This window comes from Vicia villosa, linkage group LG4 (assembly GCF_029867415.1).
Source record: "Vicia villosa cultivar HV-30 ecotype Madison, WI linkage group LG4, Vvil1.0, whole genome shotgun sequence".
Classification (NCBI taxonomy): domain Eukaryota; kingdom Viridiplantae; phylum Streptophyta; class Magnoliopsida; order Fabales; family Fabaceae; genus Vicia; species Vicia villosa.
In genome coordinates this window covers 102,834,037-102,853,285 of record NC_081183.1, presented here as the reverse complement: position 1 = coordinate 102,853,285, position 19,249 = coordinate 102,834,037, and positions in this window count along the sequence as shown.

Genomic DNA, 19,249 nt, shown 5'->3' with positions numbered 1-19,249 from the left:
GGTGATCCAAGCACCTGGATCACTTCTGTAAGTGGAGGAACACCATTGTTGCTCTCACTTTGGAGCAGTTGCAGTTGGAGGTCCATAGTGCAGTTCAGAAGGTTTCCAATCAAGCTAAGCATCCAGGCATGTTCCATAGGAGGTAGTGAAGCTGTTCAGATGGCTGCAGCTCATCTGTAACTCAAGAATCATCACCCTCCATGTTCACTTGAAGCTCAAATCGAGGGAGGTCCATAGAACAATTCAGGAGGATTGAGGTTACAACAAGCATTCAGTTAGCATCACTGAACCACAAGGAAGCTTTTGGGATCATTCATACAAGCCCAGGTGCTCTCTATCATCCTCACGACCTCCATTTTCAGAGGTAAGTTTCTGAACTCTACCTCTTTAATTTAAGCACTCTTCGTGATAAAGCTCGATTCTATCTTGTTAAGCATCATCAGAGGATTGAAAACCCTCTATCATCATTCATTTATCTTTCAGTATAGTCATTTAATTTGATTTTCAAAATTTAGGGTTCTTCACGATTTCTGGTAAATTAGTTAGATATAGTTGATATAAATTTATGTTAGTTACATATTTAGAATCGTGAGTGAATTTAGAATAAGTTTCATCTTTACATCTTTGCAAATGGTTGAGAAATGAGCAAGTTCATAAATTCAAAATCTGAGAACTTGAGGTTGAAGATGACAATGGTGGTGGCGCACAAATTTCAAATTCAGGGTTGAGTTTATTTTATTTTGAATGATACCTGTTTCATAAACGACTAAAACGTGATAGCCCAGTGGTAAAGAGTGTTTGTGTGTTGCGCGTGCCCAAGGTCTGGGGTTCGAATCCCCCTCGCCCCAAACCTTTTGATTTTATTTTCTTTTTGCTTCTATACACTTGAATAACATATGAGTTGCAAAGGAGTCAGTTTACTATCACCATGCGCGCGCTGGCCCAGTGGTTTGGTTTTGGGTGTGTGACTTGGAGGGCGTGAGTTCAATCCCTCTAGGTGACAAAACCTTATTTTTTATCACTTTTCCCATTTGATTTCTTCACAACTTTACACAATTAATTAACCTATCAAATTAAATCATTTTCACTTCATTTTTCACACACTTGTTATTTAATATATCTATTTTATGAATAATCAAAAAATTCATAAAAATATTATTTATTTCATATATTTTTATTAGGTTTAAAATAGTATGTTTTAAGTGTTTTCTTAAAAACTTTAAATGCATATATTCATTTTGTTTTAACCTAATTATTTTTGTAAATAAAGTTTATGATAAAACCCTAATTATTTAGGTCTTAATTAGGCATAGATCTTTTTTTTTACCTTAATTAAGTTGACTTTCTGTCAATTTTCAAAACTGTTTTCAATCTCCGAATAAATCGAATAATTAAGGTTTTCAAACAACAAAACCTTATATTATTTCAAATCATTTTCAAAACTAATTTTACACCAGTACTATAAAGTACTGGGCCTCTAATAGAGTGTAAGTCCCAAACACCTTCTCTTAGCTTGTTTTCAAAACTGTATTTTCAAAATCTTCTTTCTGTTTTCAAAACATTCTTCTGGTATTTGAAGGGCATTATTCCCGGTGAAACTCTTCAGATACCTATGTGACCTTTGTCCATCTTCACTTCTTCTGTTTTCAAAAACCATTAACTGTTTATAATAAATATTCAACTGTTATCAACAAAACAACAAAAATTACTGTTGAGGCTCTGTACATACTTCTTCAAAGGCCTCCACTCCATCCAGGTTAGGCTTTACAAGCTTTCAATTTACAGTCTTTATTTAAATTACTGTCAAATATAAATTGTGCATATATATTAGTTTAGAACTACGTTTGAGTATAAACCTTAGGACAGTTAAACTATATATATATATATATATTATAGGAATATGACCTAGTATTGAGAATGTCTTCCCGGTGAAGGCTCTTTCCTAATTAGAGATCTGTAGTTCAAACCCCCAAGATGAATTATTCCCGGTGAAACATCTTGGCAAAAACCTTAGAATCCAAAAATATAGGACACATCCACCCAAAGAGGAATTATTCCCGGTGAAACCTCTTACCCATTTGCTTAGAGCCAAAATAAGTTCAAAACTACATAGCTTTCTCTTGTGCTATAACAAGGACCCTCGATTAGCCTCCTCTTGGGCTTTGTACAAGGACCCACAGGCTTCTTAAAAGCATTTCCAGCTTCCTCTTGAGCTTGTATACAAGGACCCATCAGGTTTCTTATAAACATAGGAACAGGTCTTTAGTCACCTTTTAGCCTACCCTGGTGAGTTTTCTTCCAATTTAAACCAGACTTTTAACAAGCCAAGTTTGTCTCAATTTTGCATTGAGTACACCTTTTGGAATGAGAGACATGGACAGTCTCTGTCACCCTTATCTTCATCAATCTTCCTTAGCAGAGTCTAGGATCCATATTTGCTTATCCTCAGCATGAGTCAGCCTTCATCTTGGGCTTTAAACAAGAAGTCTCCACTAGATAATCTTTTTGCCATTCACCAAAAGAGTCAAAACCCCTGGAAAGGGTCAGCCTCCAAATCAATCCATCATTTCAATAAAAACCCCTGGAAAGGGTTAGCCTCCAAAGTCAATTAATCAAAAAGAGTCACGACCCCTGGAAAGGGTCAGCTTCCAAAAAACATGATAAAGTCAGTCTTTTAACAGACAATTTCTCCAGCTGAGTCAAAACCCCTGGAAAGGGTTAGCCTCCAATATTAGTCTTTCAAAAATCAAAGATTCATTCTCTTAGGAGATAATCTCCCCAAATAGAGTCTCCCTAAGTAGAGTCAGCCTCAATTCTGGGCTTCGTACAGAACACCAAAAACTCCTTAGTTTAAATACTCCCCAGTAGAGTTATCATTTCAATAAATCAATAAAATCAATCAAAAAGCCTCAAGCTTGGGCCTCATTCAAGCCAGCTAAAGTCAAATCTTTCATATAGTAAATAGACATAGCTTATCTCTATAGAGAGATATTTTTACTACTCTACAACATTCAAACAAACAAACATTTCAATTTCAATTTCATTCAAAGTCTCCCATTTAGGACTCTGAAAGACATGCTCTGGCACATCCCCAGACTTGTACACTTTCCCTAATTTGGATGAGCATCTTTCTTTCATTTTAGAGGCACGATGGCTGTCATACTTGATCAACCAAGTAGACTCCCCTCTTAATGAAACATCATTTTTTTTTAGCTTTTCTGTCACTTTTAAATGTTTGTGGTAGAATAGTACAAATACCTCTCTGTAAAGATGATTTCATGTCTCTTTACTGTAAACAGAGATTTAATTCCAAGCTTCAACCTTGAGCTTCAAGCAAGGCACCAAAAACAAGTAATTTCCCTAGTTAGTTCCCCGAACTACATTAAGCTCTGACTTCCACTAGGGATATGTAGGCATGAGGTTCACAAGGAATCTCAGCGAGCTAATAAAATACCAAAAATAGTCAGTCTGTCTATCTGTCTGTCTTTCTTTAATCAATTCAATTCTCTCTCCTAACACAAAGGAGAAACTTTCCCAATCATTAGCAGCAAACACAATCACAATGACACAGAGAAGGTTCCTGTAGAGTACTACAGATATGTAGGGTGTTTAAACACTTCCCTATGTATAACCGACCCCCCGGACTCCAGAATTTCTAGTCTAGGTGAAATCCCCACACTTAGCAAACTCCTAGGGTTTAGTTGAGATCTTTTTTTCCCTTTCCTACTCGTAGGACCAATAAGAAAGTTCGTGTGATATCGTAGGAAGAACTGAAATAAAATTCATCCCACCACGGGCGCATTCTCCTTCCAAATTTCGCGTGAAGGGTTTAGCGTGCCGTCCTCCCAAGTGAAACGGGGAGGTAAAGAAAACGACACCACAGAAAAATGGCGACTCCACTGGGGATATAAGTGTTAAAAACCTTGGTTTTTCATCCAAACCAATGGTTGACCTGTTGCTGGTCCAGCCCCAATGAGGAATTAGGGATGCCAAATTCCCCCTCAAACAAGAGAGGTCCTGCCTAACCTCTGTGTCATATCATGTGTTTGCTGCATTTATATTTGTTTATTCTGTTTATTCTGTATCGGGAAAGGGCTTGATTCCCCCTTGTGGTGAGAAATCCTATACCCGGATTTGAGTGCAACATAAGATAGGATGGAGGATGTCTTCCCGGTGAAGGCCCTCTAATCTTGGTTTCCAAGTCTACTCTTGGGATTTGCCTGGCTGGTTGTGATTAACTGCGCCACTGCATTCCGAGACTGATTTGTACCAGGAGGACCTAGAAACACATTAACCCCACTTAAAGCTTTTTTTTTAGGACGTAGAGCGGTGATTACGGAAGTAATTGTCACGCAGATACTACACTCAGAGAAAACTCTCTTATAGATACCAATCAACGTATCTTTAAGGTTGAGCAAAAACTCTGAGACCCCTAGAACCCGTTCTACAGGTACAAAAATCCTTAACCTTAGTTTACCATTGGGGCGGGGATTGCGTTTGGACTTCATGACCACTATACCCTTCAACGCCATGTTTGTTTAAAACTCTTGTGTGTGCATTCATGCATTCATGCATCATTCATTAATAAACAACTAAAAACAAAAAGAGTCTTTTTCGAGTCGTTTTTCAAGGAAACTAAATAACGAACGTTTTGAACTTCATAGAAAGAGAGAAACAGAGAAAGAACTTAAGGATCTATATTATGGATTACGGAAGAAAGAGAGCTAGGAAATACACCTTCAAGATTCCCCAGGTCGAGGAACTGGGAAAGCTCGGAAAACTAGTGGTCAACCCCCAGGCTTTCAAGGAGAAGTATGGAAAACTTCTGCCTTTGCTCAATACCAACATGGTGGTTGGGGTCCTTCCCACCTTGGTACAGTTTTACGATCCAACGTATCACTGCTTCACCTTTCCAGATTATCAGCTCATGCCTACGTTAGAGGAGTACTCTCGTCTGACTGGAATACCCGTGTACGCGCAAGATCCGTACTCCGGTTTGGAAAAGAATCCTGACGACATTATCATTGCTGCAACTACTCCTTTGAACGTAGTCGACATCAGAACTCATATGGTGAGTAGAGGAGGAATTCAAGGATTGCCCTCCAAATTCCTGTTTGATCAAGCTCGGTACTTCGTCAGCATCCAAGATATGAGCGCTTTTGAGGAAGTCTTGGCTTTGCTTATCTACGGATTGTTTTTGTTCCCTAACATTAACGATTTCGTCGACATCAATGCAATTAAGATCTTCTTAATTGGAAATCCAGTTCCAACCTTGCTTGCGGATGCTTATCACTCTGTGCATTCAAGAAACCTGCAGCGAGGAGGATTAATCACATGCTGCGTACCGTTGTTATACGAATGGTTCGTTTCGCACCTGCCAAAGTCTAGCACTTTCTGGAATATGAGGGATGGCCTTTACTGGTCACAGAAAATCATATCTCTCACTCATACGGACATTGATTGGTGTAGTCCTGACCACGACGAAACCAAGATCATCTTCAGTTGCGGAAGTTTCCCCAACGTACCCCTTATTGGAACTAAGGGAGGGATCAGTTACAATCCAGCTTTAGCCCGTCGTCAATACGGCTATCCCATGAAAAATATACCAAGTAACATCCAATTGGAGGGTCTGTTCTTCAAGAACATCGACGATCATGGCAACATGCTGAAGAAGGAAATTGACCAAGCCTGGCGTCTTGTTCACAGCAAAGGGAGAAGATTGTTAGGAAAACATCTTTGCATCTCCCTGGATCCTTACCTTCAATAGGTACGCGTCAGAGCATTCAAGCTCAGGATGCCATATCAACATCAAGAACCTATTCCCCTAAGGGAACCAATTTACCTTTTCTCCACCGATGTTGAAAAACTGCAAGCGGCATTAAACAAGGTATGCCAAGAAAGGAATGCTTGGAGGAACAAGTATCGAATTGTCAACACGGAAAATGTTGAGATTCAAAACATCCTAAGAAGGAAGGATGAGTTACTTGAAGTACTCGATCGACAAGTGACACAATCGTCACTTTCTCATCATATCCCTCCTGCTTCCTGGATCATCGATCAGCTCACGTCAGAGAACGCTCAGCTCAAGAAACAGAAGAAGATGTTAGAACGTGAAGTCGGCTCATCATCAAAGTTTTAGAGTCCTTTCTCTCAGTTTCTCTGTATTTCCATTTACAAAGTGTGTAAGAACGGCGTTTTCGCTTAATTAATAAAGTTTTGATGTTTCATAACGTAATTATGGTGTTTCCTTGAAAAATAATAACTTAATTGCATATCATACATCTCTTTAGTCGTACGCACTGACACGAGAATTGTCGCGGATCTAATAGTCACTTTCCTTTCTCCAGAAAGACTTTCAAGACTTTCAAGCTGTCTCATCCATACAACACTCGTTCAAGTCGCAAGAAAAGAATGGAAGACTTTGAGCAAGAGAATGAAGAACTCAGAGAAGAGATTAATACTCTCAAAGGTACTGTTGAAAGACTCAATAGTATGGTAGAAGCCCTGGTAGTTGCGCAGAATCGACCAACGCCAGAAGAACCACAAAGGACTGTGGTTTCCGAGATTGTTTCTACTCCTATTCCTCAGTATACCATGCCGCCTGATCGACCTTGGGGCATGCCGTATAACTTTACTCCAGAAGGGTACATACCTCCAGCTTCTGAAGCTCCAAAAGTCACCATGGATATGCGTCCACCGGAGGGTTACAAACCTCTGGAAATTGAAGTTCCAAGAGCAACGGCAATGGGTTTCGCACAACAGAATGCTGAGATACCGAGATCTGCTGTCATGGCTTCTCCACAGCCCATTATGCATACTTTTCCCCCGCAAGGCGGACAAGTATATCATCACGCTCCAAGTGAGGATGCTGGCGTGTATGAAAGATTGGACGAGTTCCAAGAACAGTTTCTGCAAATGCAGAAGGAACTCAAGACTCTCCGAGGACAAGATCTATTTGGAAAGAATGCTGCAGACCTCTGTCTGGTTCCAAATGTTAAGATTCCTCACAAATTCAAAGTACCAGAATTTGAGAAGTATAAAGGGAATTCATGCCCACAAAGTCATCTTGTGATGTACGCTCGAAGAATGTCAACTCAGACTGATAATCAACAATTGCTCATTCATTATTTTCAAGACAGCCTGACTGGTGCTGCACTCAAATGGTACATGAACTTGGACAGTTCAGAGATTCGTACTTTTCGAGACCTCGGAGAGGCCTTCGTCAAACAGTATAAGTACAATCTGGATATGGCTCCCGACAGAGATCAACTCCGGGCCATGACTCAAAAGGATAGAGAAAGCTTCAAGGAATACGCTCAGAGATGGCGTGAAGTTGCTGCTCAAATTTGTCCACCACTTGAAGAGAAAGAAATGACAAAAAGCTATCTCAAAACTTTAAGTCCATTTTACTACGGACGAATGGTTGCAAGTGCACCAAGTGACTTTACCGAGATGGTAAACATGGGTGTGCGTTTAGAAGAAGCAGTTCGAGAAGGACGCCTGAACAAAGAACCAGAATCTTCTGTTGGTCCAAGGAAGTATGGAAGTTCTTTCCAGAAGAAAAAGGATCAAGATGTCAGCAATGTCTTGCACAAAATCAAGAAGAAATTCCAACCTCAAGTTGCAACAATAACTCCGGTTGTTAACTCAGCGCCAGCTTATCAACCTCAGGTCTCGCAACAACAAATTCAACAAAGGTCGCAGCAACCTCAGCAGCAGGTTCGACCTCCAAATTACAACAATCGGGCTCCAAGGTATCCTGCCTTTGACCCCGTACCAATGCCGTATGCAGAATTGTTTCCAACATTACTGGCAAAAGGACTCATTCAGACAAGGAGTCCTCCAAATCCTACAAATAGTTCCTCACCATGGTATAAGGCTGACCAATCTTGTCCCTATCATCAGGGGGCACCGGGTCACAATATTGAGAACTGTTTATCTTTCAAGATTGACGTCCAACGATTAGTGAAAAGCGGAATGTTATCCTTCAAAGATACTAATCCAAACGTCCAAGCAAATCCTTTGCCGCAGCATAAAGAAGCTTCAGTAAATCTGATAGATCAACACCCCAATGTCATTCAAATCTACGACATTCGTCAGATAGGGGAAAATCTTGTCAGGATGCACGCTAAACAAGCTAGGTACGGTCATGTACCACCTCACAACTACTTCACATGTGAAATTTGTCCAAAGAATAATCAAGGATGTGCCATAGTTCAAGCTGCATTACAAGAACAAATGGACTTGGGATGGATTCAACATATCCGAGTCAGAACTGAACATGACATCAACATGGTTCAAGGATGTCCAGGAGAATACAAAATCTACAAAGTTGAAGACCTTGAAGGATCGGTAGTCAGGTTCCACAAAACTTTAAATGGACTTGCCTACTTTGGAATAGATTTCCACGCTTACAGTAGATGCGAAATCTGTCGAAGAAATTCACGAGGATGTTTGCGTGTTCGCAACGACATTCAAAAGCTGATGGATGACAATACCATTACTGTTCTTGCCAACAGAGAAGATGATGAAGTCTTCACCGCATCTCCTCAAATTAATCAAGATGAACCTATGCAAGTTAAGTATGATAGCAGGAAGACAGCAGTTGCACCACTAGTCATCTACTTACCAGGTCCTGTACCGTATGAGTCCAGCAAGGCTATACCGTACAAGTACAACGCTACATTCATTGAAAATGGTAAGGAAATACCATTACCGTCTGTTGTCAACATTGCTGATGTTAGTCGAGTCACCAGAAGTGGACGAGTCTTCGACAGAACAACAGAAAATGTGGAGAAACCTTCGGAGGAAGTACCACATAGGCAAGACAATCATCCGACCAATGCTGTTCAAGCGAAAGAAAATGATAAGATCTTGAAGTTAATCCAGAGGAGTGAATACAACATTGTAGACCAATTACTATATACTCCGTCTAGGATTTCTGTTCTTTCCCTGCTATTGAGTTCTGAAGCTCATAGGGAAGCTCTACAGAAAGTTTTGGAACAAGCTTTCGTAGAACCAAGTGTTACAATAAGCCAATTCAACAACATCATTGCCAACATCTCCGCCGGAACTAACCTAAGTTTCTGTGACGAAGATCTTCCTGAAGAAGGAGTGGACCACAATCTTCCACTTCACATCTCAATTGGCTGCATGGGTAATACACTCACAGGAGTCCTAATAGACAATGGATCCTCTCTCAACGTCATGCCTAAATCAACATTATCAAGATTATCTTTCGAAGATTACCCTCTAAGAAAAAGTCATGTCATCGTCAAAGCATTTGATGGATCAAGAAAGTCAGTTTTCGGAGAAGTAGATCTTCCCATAACTATTGGACCTCAGACGTTCAAAATCACTTTCCAGGTTATGGACATTCCAGCACAATACAGTTGTTTGCTAGGTCGCCCATGGATTCATGAGGCTGGGGCAATTACTTCAACACTTCATCAGAAACTGAAGTTCATAAGAAATGACAAATTGGTAACCGTACGTGGAGAACGAGCTCTGATCGTCAGCAACCTGTCATCATTCTCCGACATAGAACCAAAAGAAGTTGTTGGAACTAAATTCCAAGCACTTTCCTTGGACAAAGGAAAGGAGAAAGCAGCGTCTATCTCTTCATACAAAGATGCAATCCAAGTTGTAAAGGATGGCACTACCAGTGGTTGGGGACACATTAATATTCCTACCAACAACAAGAACAGAACAGGAATTGGATTCTTTCCGACATCATCGAAAGCTATCCCAGGGATTGAGGTAGTTCTCCCCATTCAAGAAACTTTCTGCAGTGGAGGTTTTCTTCAACCTGTTCAACAAACAGTCAATACCATCGGTACGGAAAACACCGATGAAGAGGAATGGTTATCCTATCTTAACAGAGCAGGATATATCTCCCTACCAGAGTCTGATCCACCTTGCTGTTATCCGACTAAAGGATCTGAAAGTAAGACTCAACCAAGCAGGGATGAAGTTACTGACAGCTTCACCACCAGAAATCATGGTTCATCAGAAGAAGTTCCTCCTATCCCCGAAGAGACTTGGGATACATTAGGAGAACCAAGCGGAAAATTCGACTACATGGTGAAATACTCCGCTCCTGAAAGTTCAAGAATCTCTCTTGAAGATATTGTTCCAACTGGATGGAACATTGATTATGAGTACCTCTCTCAGCCAAAAGAGATGTATAACCCTTGCTATTCATCATCATCTACTGGTGAAATCATCATTGAGGATTATATCCCCAAGTCACCTTCCGAGGCTACGGATCTAGAGTTCACATATCTAGTCAATGCCATCTTGGGAGAAGAGCAAGACCAAAATACAGAAGAGGATGATCTCGAAAGTGTCTCCGACAACGAGTCTCTCCATTCAGAAGATTGGAAGTTTCCTCAAAAGAAAGTTCGACATACTCCACTCGGAAATGGGTATGTTCACACCGCTCAGTCTGCTGAAGTAGAAGAAGATCGTCTGAGTGTTGCAAAGACAGTGGTTGGTAAATAAAGACCTACCACAGGCCAGCTTAAGCCTAAGGTTCCAGATTACTTAGTGCACAATGGGGTTCGCCACTACTGGACAGCTGTTGAAGTTTCAACTGCTGTTCGCACTCCTAAGTAGGAACTTTCACCGTTATTTTGTCCTCTCACCATAGCCCAGGGTGAAGAGATGTTTCATAGGGCTTTGCATTTTACTATTTCTTAGGAAAATGTCCCTCTTTGCTTCGCCCAAAGCAATAGAGTTTTGTTTTATAGGGTCTTTGTTTCAAGAAATGACTGTCAATAAATAAAAATGTCATTCTGTTCCTTCGTTTAGTTTTCCCTTTTCTTTTTTCGGAAATTGGTAATCCTAAAAAACACCCTTAAAAAAACATCAAATATTCCATTAACTGCATACACCGATGTCGCACGCTCGCGAAAATGAACAGAGTCGCCACCAATATATTTATCCCAAAGAGGGAAAGGAATATCAGAAAACCTGGAATAAGGAAAGGATAAGAAAAGGTCTTGCGACCAAAGATCGGGTAAGAAGTCGGTTACGCGAGGGGAAGGTATTAGCATCCCTCACGTCTGTGGTACTCCACAGGATCCACTTATGTTTGTTCTATTCTAAGGGTGTATAAATCTAAAGCTTAATTACTAAGGGAATGCATGCAAATGAAAGAAAAAGAAACACGGGGAAAATAAGGTTTATAAATAGTTGTGCTCGCTTAGGCCCCGCGACCCAATGCCTACGTATCCTTTTCAGGAATCAGAGCGCCGTAGTTCGGCTCTTTAGTTTTTGTTTGTTTTTGTGTTTTTTAGTTGAACAGTTACATTCGCACTCCGCTGCTCGACCTCTGGAGTCTTAAGCTGGGAATGGAGCGGAAATAACGTGTCCGATTAAGAGAAAGAATGCCCTGAAGGCAAGAGAAAGAATGCCTCGGAGGCAAGATAGAGAAGAGATAAAATTGGTTTGTGTCTTTTAGGTGTAATTCCATGATGGACGAAAACCCACTACAAGGCTTCGCATCACTTCCTTACTTTGTTTAGGTCTGAGCCTTTATTAGATATTTTGAAGTGTTTTTGGTTAAGTGTCTTTTAAGGGAAATTAATTTGTGACTTGAATCATGCCTTAAAAAGTTTTTTTTGAATATTTAGAGAATGCACATCGAGGCCTACGCCACAATCGTTTCTCTAAATAGTGGTTAAGAAATACAAAGTTTTGGATATTTAGAGAATGCACATCGAGGCCTACGCCACAATCGTTTCTCTAAATAGCGGTTGAGAAATACACCGAGGCCTACGCCTCAATCATTTCTCTCCCGCTAAGTGGGAAAGAACATACATCGGGGCCTACGCCCCAATCATTTCTTTCACACTAAAAGAAAAGGTATTAGCATGATTCGCGTCGTCCTTTATTAATGTTTTAAAGTTGAAAAGAAAAAGGAAAAGAACCTAATCTAATATGAACTAAAAGATGATTCTAAGTCCTAAATTGCCAAGTTAAAGTCTACCTAAGTTATAGGATTTCAAAGGGAAGACTAACCTAAAAGTTATGGATTATGGGTCCTAAAATTCTAAAGGAACACACAAGTGAAACCACAATTACAAGTAAAAATTACAAGTAAACAATGGTACAAAATTAGTACAAAAGCATGACTTGAAAATATAGCACCAAACATGAAAACAAATGATTCAAAATATAGTGCAAAATTGAATTAAAGATACTATTTATTTTTATGATTTTTATATGACCAAAACAAGAATTCTAATTAAGCAAAAGAACTAAAATAAAAGCCTAAACTAATATTTTTGTCATTATTTTTTATGTCAAAAATTGTGTATTGAAGTCTAAGGATTAGTAAGAAAAATTAGCAATTTAATTACTCAAAGAAAATGGTAAAAAAAAACTAATTAATCTAAGTAACAAAATGATAGAACCAGGGGGGTGCAAACTGAAATATAGAGGTGTAATGAGCAGGGCGCGGGGCCCAGTCCAAAGGGTTTTTGTTACAGATTTTTCTATGTCAAAAAGATGATATGGGCCCAGAGAGGGTGCGTCCAGCAATTCAGTTATAGGCCCATAGAGTTATTTTGTTACAACTTTTTATTATTCCAAAAAGAAGACAATGGGCCAAATGGGGGTGCACTCAGCATAACGGCCCAAGATTTTTGTGTGAACCATAAGGTTTTTTTTTATCACCAAAGAAATAAAAAAAAGATTAATATAATTAATAATAAAAACGAAATTGGATTGGGAATTAGGTCAACCTGTTGAGACGTATCAACTCCTCTGAACTTCTTCCCCTTCACTCGCGAGCGGCGGTGACGTGATCTCCCTCTCACTATCTCCGATGCGATTTCGTTCCCTCCATCTCGGTTTCAAGTTCTTGTAGCTAAATTACGCAGCAAAGAAGAGCAAGCCAAGAGCGCGGCGGAAGATTACCTACCGGAGGACCATCCGGCGCATCTTCGACAGCTTAGGTATGCTAATCTTTGATCTTCGCTATCTTCTTCTTCTTTCGGATATCAAACGCGATGCTGATGAAGATATTGGTTCTGCAGTGTTGGTGTTGGTTTGAATGTAGCATGGATGATAGTTGCAGGGCCAGCAGGTTATGGAAAATCTGCTTGAGTCAGTCCTTATCCTGAGCTGGAAACAGGGAACTTGAATTATATCTGAACATGAATGTCAAGCCATGAGAGTCTTTTCCATTATTGTTGCAGGGACTGATTTAGTGATGTATTTTGTTTATGTAGGTTTTGGTTGAATAACATATATGTGGAGGCCTTGAAGAAGACTTGAAGAATGCAGGATGCCCATTTATAAATAATGGAGAATGGCCTTTGCTTTCTTATAGAATTTTTGGTTGAATGGTAGAAGCCATGTCTTCATGTAGTATCTTGTAATATAAATTGAGGTGAAATGATGTTTACAATGTAATTTGGCTTTTTTTTTTTGTAGAAACTTTTGAATGATGGAATTGAACCTTGTAATGTAAAACTTGTAATGAACCTTGAATGGAGCTTGTAATGAATCATGATGAGATGAAGTTTGGAATATTGCTCTTGGACATGTAATAAGTAATAGTGAATGAGATTGGTTCTTTAATTCTTGAATTTGGACTTTGAGAGATGGCAAAGAACCAGTACGAAAATCTTCGTATTCAGAATAACTCATGTAGCATGTATGTAATGGATTCCTTTTTTGTAATAGAACTGACTTTTGAATACTTGTAATGGAAATTTGAAATCTAATGATTTTTTTTCTTCACATTTTCAAATAGGATTTGAATTACCTCCTTTCCCTCCAATTAGTGATACTTTAAAATTCACATTTTCTCCTCCTTTGCCAACTTAGATGAGCACCATAACATATAATCTAAGTAGTGTACCAAATACTTATATCCGAACTCCATAAGAAAAATCCTCTTGATTACTAAATAAATATGGAAATAAACCCTGATCCAATTGATGTCTTCAATCCATCACCACTGATTTAATGAACCAATATTATTTTTGATGAATGCATGATGTGTAAATGGCCTAAAAAGCAAGTGAAGTTAAAAAACAGTAAGCCAGTTAGTAGAAAAATGGATGGGCAAATTTTGGGGTGCAACAGCTGCCCCTATTTAATCATCTTAAACCTGAAGGTGAGATTGGCGCTAGCCTTTCGAGCAATCAAGGTAGAAGAAGATTAAATACCAAGTGAACCTGAAAATTTGCCTGATGAGAGATAGGATCCACTGGGGAAAAGATGGTGTCAACTCCACTGAGGAATAATGTATCAATTCTGGATTGATCAAATTAACTCTGAGTTAGAAATGAAATACATATCAACTCTGGGTTGAAAAATAAAAGTGGGTCGACTCTGGGTCGAAGGATAAAGGTAAGTCAACTCGGGGTTGGATAAGAGGTGAACATCAATTCTGGATTGAGAGTAGAAAGGGAAATCGGTATTAGTGGGGCAAGATATAGGTATCAACTCTGGGTTGAGAAAGTAAGGAAATCAACTATGGGTTGAACAAGGGGTAGACATCAACTCTGGGTTGAGATAGGGTAATTCAACTCTGGGTCGAATGAGGAATTGGATAATAAATATGGGTTGAAAGGGGAAAGATGAACAATTAGGGAATAACCGTCAACTCTGGGTTGAGTGGGTGAAGACAAAAGATGACCGTCAACTCTGGGTTGAGTGAGAAAAGAGAAAAGATAACCGTCAAATCTGGGTTGAGTGGGAAGGAGAAAGGGTAACCGTCAACGCTGGATTGAGTGGGAAAGAACAAGAGATGACCGTCAACTTTGGGTTGAGTGGGAAAAGACAAGGGGACAACCGTCAACTCTGGGTTGAGTGAGAAAAGAAGAAATCAATTCTGGATTGAACAAATGATAACCGTCAACTCTGGGTTGAGTGGAAAAAAGAAAGAAGATAACCGTCAACTCTGGGTTGAGTGGGAAAGACAAGAGATAACCGTCAACTCTGGGTTGAGTGGGAAAAGAAGAAATCAATTCTGGATTGAACAAATGATAACCGTCAACTCTGGGTTGAGTGGGAAAAAGAAAGAAGATAACCGTCAACTATGGGTTGAGTGGGAAAGACAAGAGATAACCGTCAACTCTGGGTTGAGTGGGAAAAGAAGAAATCAATTCTGGATTGAACAAATGATAACCGTCAACTCTGGGTTGAGTGGGAAAAAGAAAGAAGATAACCGTCAACTATGGGTTGAGTGGGAAAGAGACAAAGGATAACCGTCAACTCTGGGTTGAGTGGGAAGATATAATTAACTCGGGGTTAAAAGATGAAAGGAAGATCAACTCTGGGTTGAACATAAAACATCAACTCTGGGTTGAAGAAAGATGAACTTGATTGACTTTGGGAGATGACATCACAATGGTAACTCTGAGTGATCTAGTGGAACATCAATTTGAATGCTTGTAGAGAACCCATCTGATGAGTAACTTGGCTTATGCTTCACATGCGATGTTTGATTTATTTTATGCATTTCTGGAGATGCGATGCAATGATTTCTATATGCAGTGTTCAGATTGATCAGGGTTTCTGCTTTGTGTAAGGAATAGATTGGATGGAGTTCAGAAACTCAGCTTGATTCAAGATAGGGTGGATGCCCCTGTTTTATTGATGATCAGATCATGCGGGTGAAATGATAATGAAAATGCAATGATATGCATAATGTATGTATGAGTATGGATGAAATGATTATTTCTGAGATATAAGGAGTGGATGGAGGATGTCCTCGTGGAAAGGTCGTTGCTTGAAGGATAGAACTTGTGAAGGTGAGGTGGATTGACTCCTCGACACCTATCTTGATATCTGACACTTGATTGAAGATGGAGAGATGAATTGTTATTAGCTTGCCCCAGCTTGTAAGATCTTTTGATGTAGAACTTTGATAATGCTTGAATCACGGAGATTTGAAATGGTCTGCCCCAGCGTTGATCATGGAATGAATGGCCCATATTGAAATGAACTCTTCCACCAAATGGATGTTTGAGATATTTGCTCGGTGGATGACCAACCTTTGCCTTTGTAAGATTACTCGATGGAATTTCAACGTTGAACTTTCCTTGGTATCAAGTACTTACTTTTCAGATTAGAGACAATTCTGTTTTGAAAGATAATGAGAATGCAATGCACATGTTAATCTCAAAAGAAAAGTTTTATTTGTCAAAATGTTGTACTGATACTAACACAAGTGACACAGCAACATTAGGAGTCAGTTTGACATGATTTTACAGTTTGTATGCTTTCGGAACGAACCCTGCTTCAATTAGGACTTTTGAGGGTTGTAACGTGGTCGGGTTCACGGTTTAAGAAACAAAGGATAAAGGCTCAAGTTCTACTTAACCCACCCCTCTTCATGATGTTCTCCAGTCCTACGTTCGGTTAGCTTGACACGAGTGTTCACCTTTCAGGAAGGATTGTGGTGGATGAGGATTCTTTATGGCTTTGAGGAAGGTGGCAGTCACCCTTCGGTGCTTTCTTTGATGGTCACAACAACTTGTCCCTTGGAGGATTTTTGTTCTTGTTCTTGTCTTTTGCTTTCCCTAACTTTTGCCTGGACAAAAAGTTTCTTTTGATTTTGGTTTTCGTTGTCCAGCGGGATATGCCCTAATTTTTGCCTAAGTCATTTGCTTCAATGCTTTTTCTTTTTCTTCTTTTGACTTAGCGGGCTATTGTCTCTTTTTTTTATCATGATTCATAACTTTCTTTTTATTCTTTTTTGTCTTGTTCGGAAACAAGTTGTATGACATTTGTGATTGACTTGATGAAAAGGTTGTGACTGCCTTCTTCTTTGTGAATGGGAGACATCCATTGTGTAATGTGCTCTTCTTCTTTTGTTGTGATATATGGAATATGATTGATCCTCTGATGGAATACCTGAAAGTTGAGCGCTCGGTCGCACTAACTGAAGACTACCCTGCCCCTGGTTAAGATTGAGGGTTTTTGTATTTTTTGAAAAGAAACTACTACTCCTTAGGCTCAAAGGGGTTGACGAAGGTTTCACTTCCTTATAACTCCGGTGTTTAGGAATGGAAACAATGCCTGTACATCGTCAGCAGGATCTGTGTTCCAAAAGCATACAATTAGTGATTCATGTGTTTTTGATTTTTCATCATTCTCCTTTTTTAGCTGCTTAAGACAAATGAGTGAAGTATCAATGAACATAGTGACAAAGATGAAATGATTTGAGAAAAACATGTATATTGCATTTTTATTTATTCAAACAGAATGTGTTTCTTACAATGGATAGTACTTGATAACAACAAAAGTAATACAATTGAAAATACTAAAGAAATCTATACAATGGCAAGCTCGGCCTTATTCTAATGCAAATGAAATGTTCTCTGACAAACATAAAGTCTTCATGGTCCACTGGTGGAAGCTCCATTGTGAGGTGGCATGGGATTATTGATCACATTAGGTGCCACAGGTGCAAACTCAATCTCTTTTGCATCAAGCAAATCCTGAACTTTGTCTTTGAGAACTCTGCATTCTTCAGTGGTGTGACCAGATCCTCCTGAGTGGAATTCACACTTAGCATTAATCTTGTAGTTTGGAGGGAGGGGGTCAGGAGGAGGCCTAGCTTCCGCTAATTGAATCAGTTTGCGGTCAAGCAAGGCAGCAAGAACTTGGCTATAAGTCATTGGTACACGATCATACACCCTTTTTGGCCTATTCTGCCTCTGTTGACCTTGTCTTTGTTGATAACCTTGTTGTTGGAAACCTTGTTGTTGTTGTTGGACATATTGTTGATAAGGAACCCAAGGTTGTTGACCAACAGGTGCCACATAAGCTTGAGGAGCGGCGGCATTCACTTGATAGCAAGGAGCTTGATCTTGAGTAGAAACAGCACTAGTCTCGCCTTCTTTCTTCTTGATGAAATTACCCTGAGGCTTCTTGTACCCATATTGATTTGCAGCAGCAGCATTGGCGGGATTCTGGATCTTACCAATTTTCAAGCCATTCTCAATTCTTTCACCAATCCTGACTAGATCGGAGAAACCAGAAGAAACACTACCCACCATCCTTTCATAGTAATGCCCTTGAAGAGTGTTCATGAACATATCAACCAGTTCGGATTCAGAAAGTGGTGGATTAACCTGAGCAGCCATTTCTCTCCACCTTTGGGCATATTCTTTGAATGTCTCGTTGGTCCTTTGCACCTGATTCTGTAGTTGCAACCTAGTCGGCGCCATGTCAATGTTGTATTGATATTGCTTGAGAAAGGCATCGGACAAATCCTTCCAAGATCGGATCCTATTACGCTCCAGGTTCATATACCAGTTCAAAGATGCCCCAGACAAGCTATCTTGAAAGCAATGGATGAGCAATGAGTCATTGTGGATGTGAGAAGCCATCTTACGACAGTACATGATGATATGGCTCTTTGGACAACTTAAACCCTTGTACTTCTAAAAGTCAGGAGTCTTGAACTTGGGCGGAATAACCAGATTAGGAACTAGGCACATCTCTTCAGCATCCATTCCATAGGCACTAAAACCTTCAATAGCTCGAATCCTTTCCTCAAGAATTTGATACTTCTCAGCAGATCTCTCAACGGGTTGAGCTCTTTCAGTAGTTGGTATTAGATGCATTTCTGGATTGGCAAATTGAGGACCACAGAAAGCAGGATAGGGAATCTCTGTATGAGGAGGTGGAGTAGGAAATGGGAAAACAGGCCCAGTCGTAGTTGGCACTCCAGAAGTTATGGGCATGGATCCTCCTTGGTTTAAAGCTCCAAGAGTATCAGCAGTCATGAAGCTAAATGGCATTCCAAGAGTAGCATTAGTCCTTGGTTGGAACTCGGGTGGATTAGTAGAAGGTGGGATGACATCAGGTTGACTAGCAACAGCTTGATTAGCACCAGCGGGAATCTCTTGTGCAACTGGAATCCTTTCATTTCTCAAAGCTTGGAGGGCTTCTAAAATAGCATCAACCTTGCCTTTCATTTGGTCCATCTCCTCTCGAATAGCAGCTTGATCTTGTTCATAATTCTCCATGATTCTTCTTCTGTGAGCTCTTGTCAGATATTGGTGTGGAGGAATCGTCTTGACTGATCTGATGGAGAGGAAGAATGGTAAGAGTCTTGGTAACCATGGATGCACATGCATGAATGCAAAATGTTAATGAAGATGCAAATGTATCATAAATCAGGATCAAGGATCAAGGCCTCTTGGATAACAGCTTCTCATGGACAATAAGGTATGGTTGAACCCTTCAGATTCAGAGGTTCGACGTTGCTTTGATA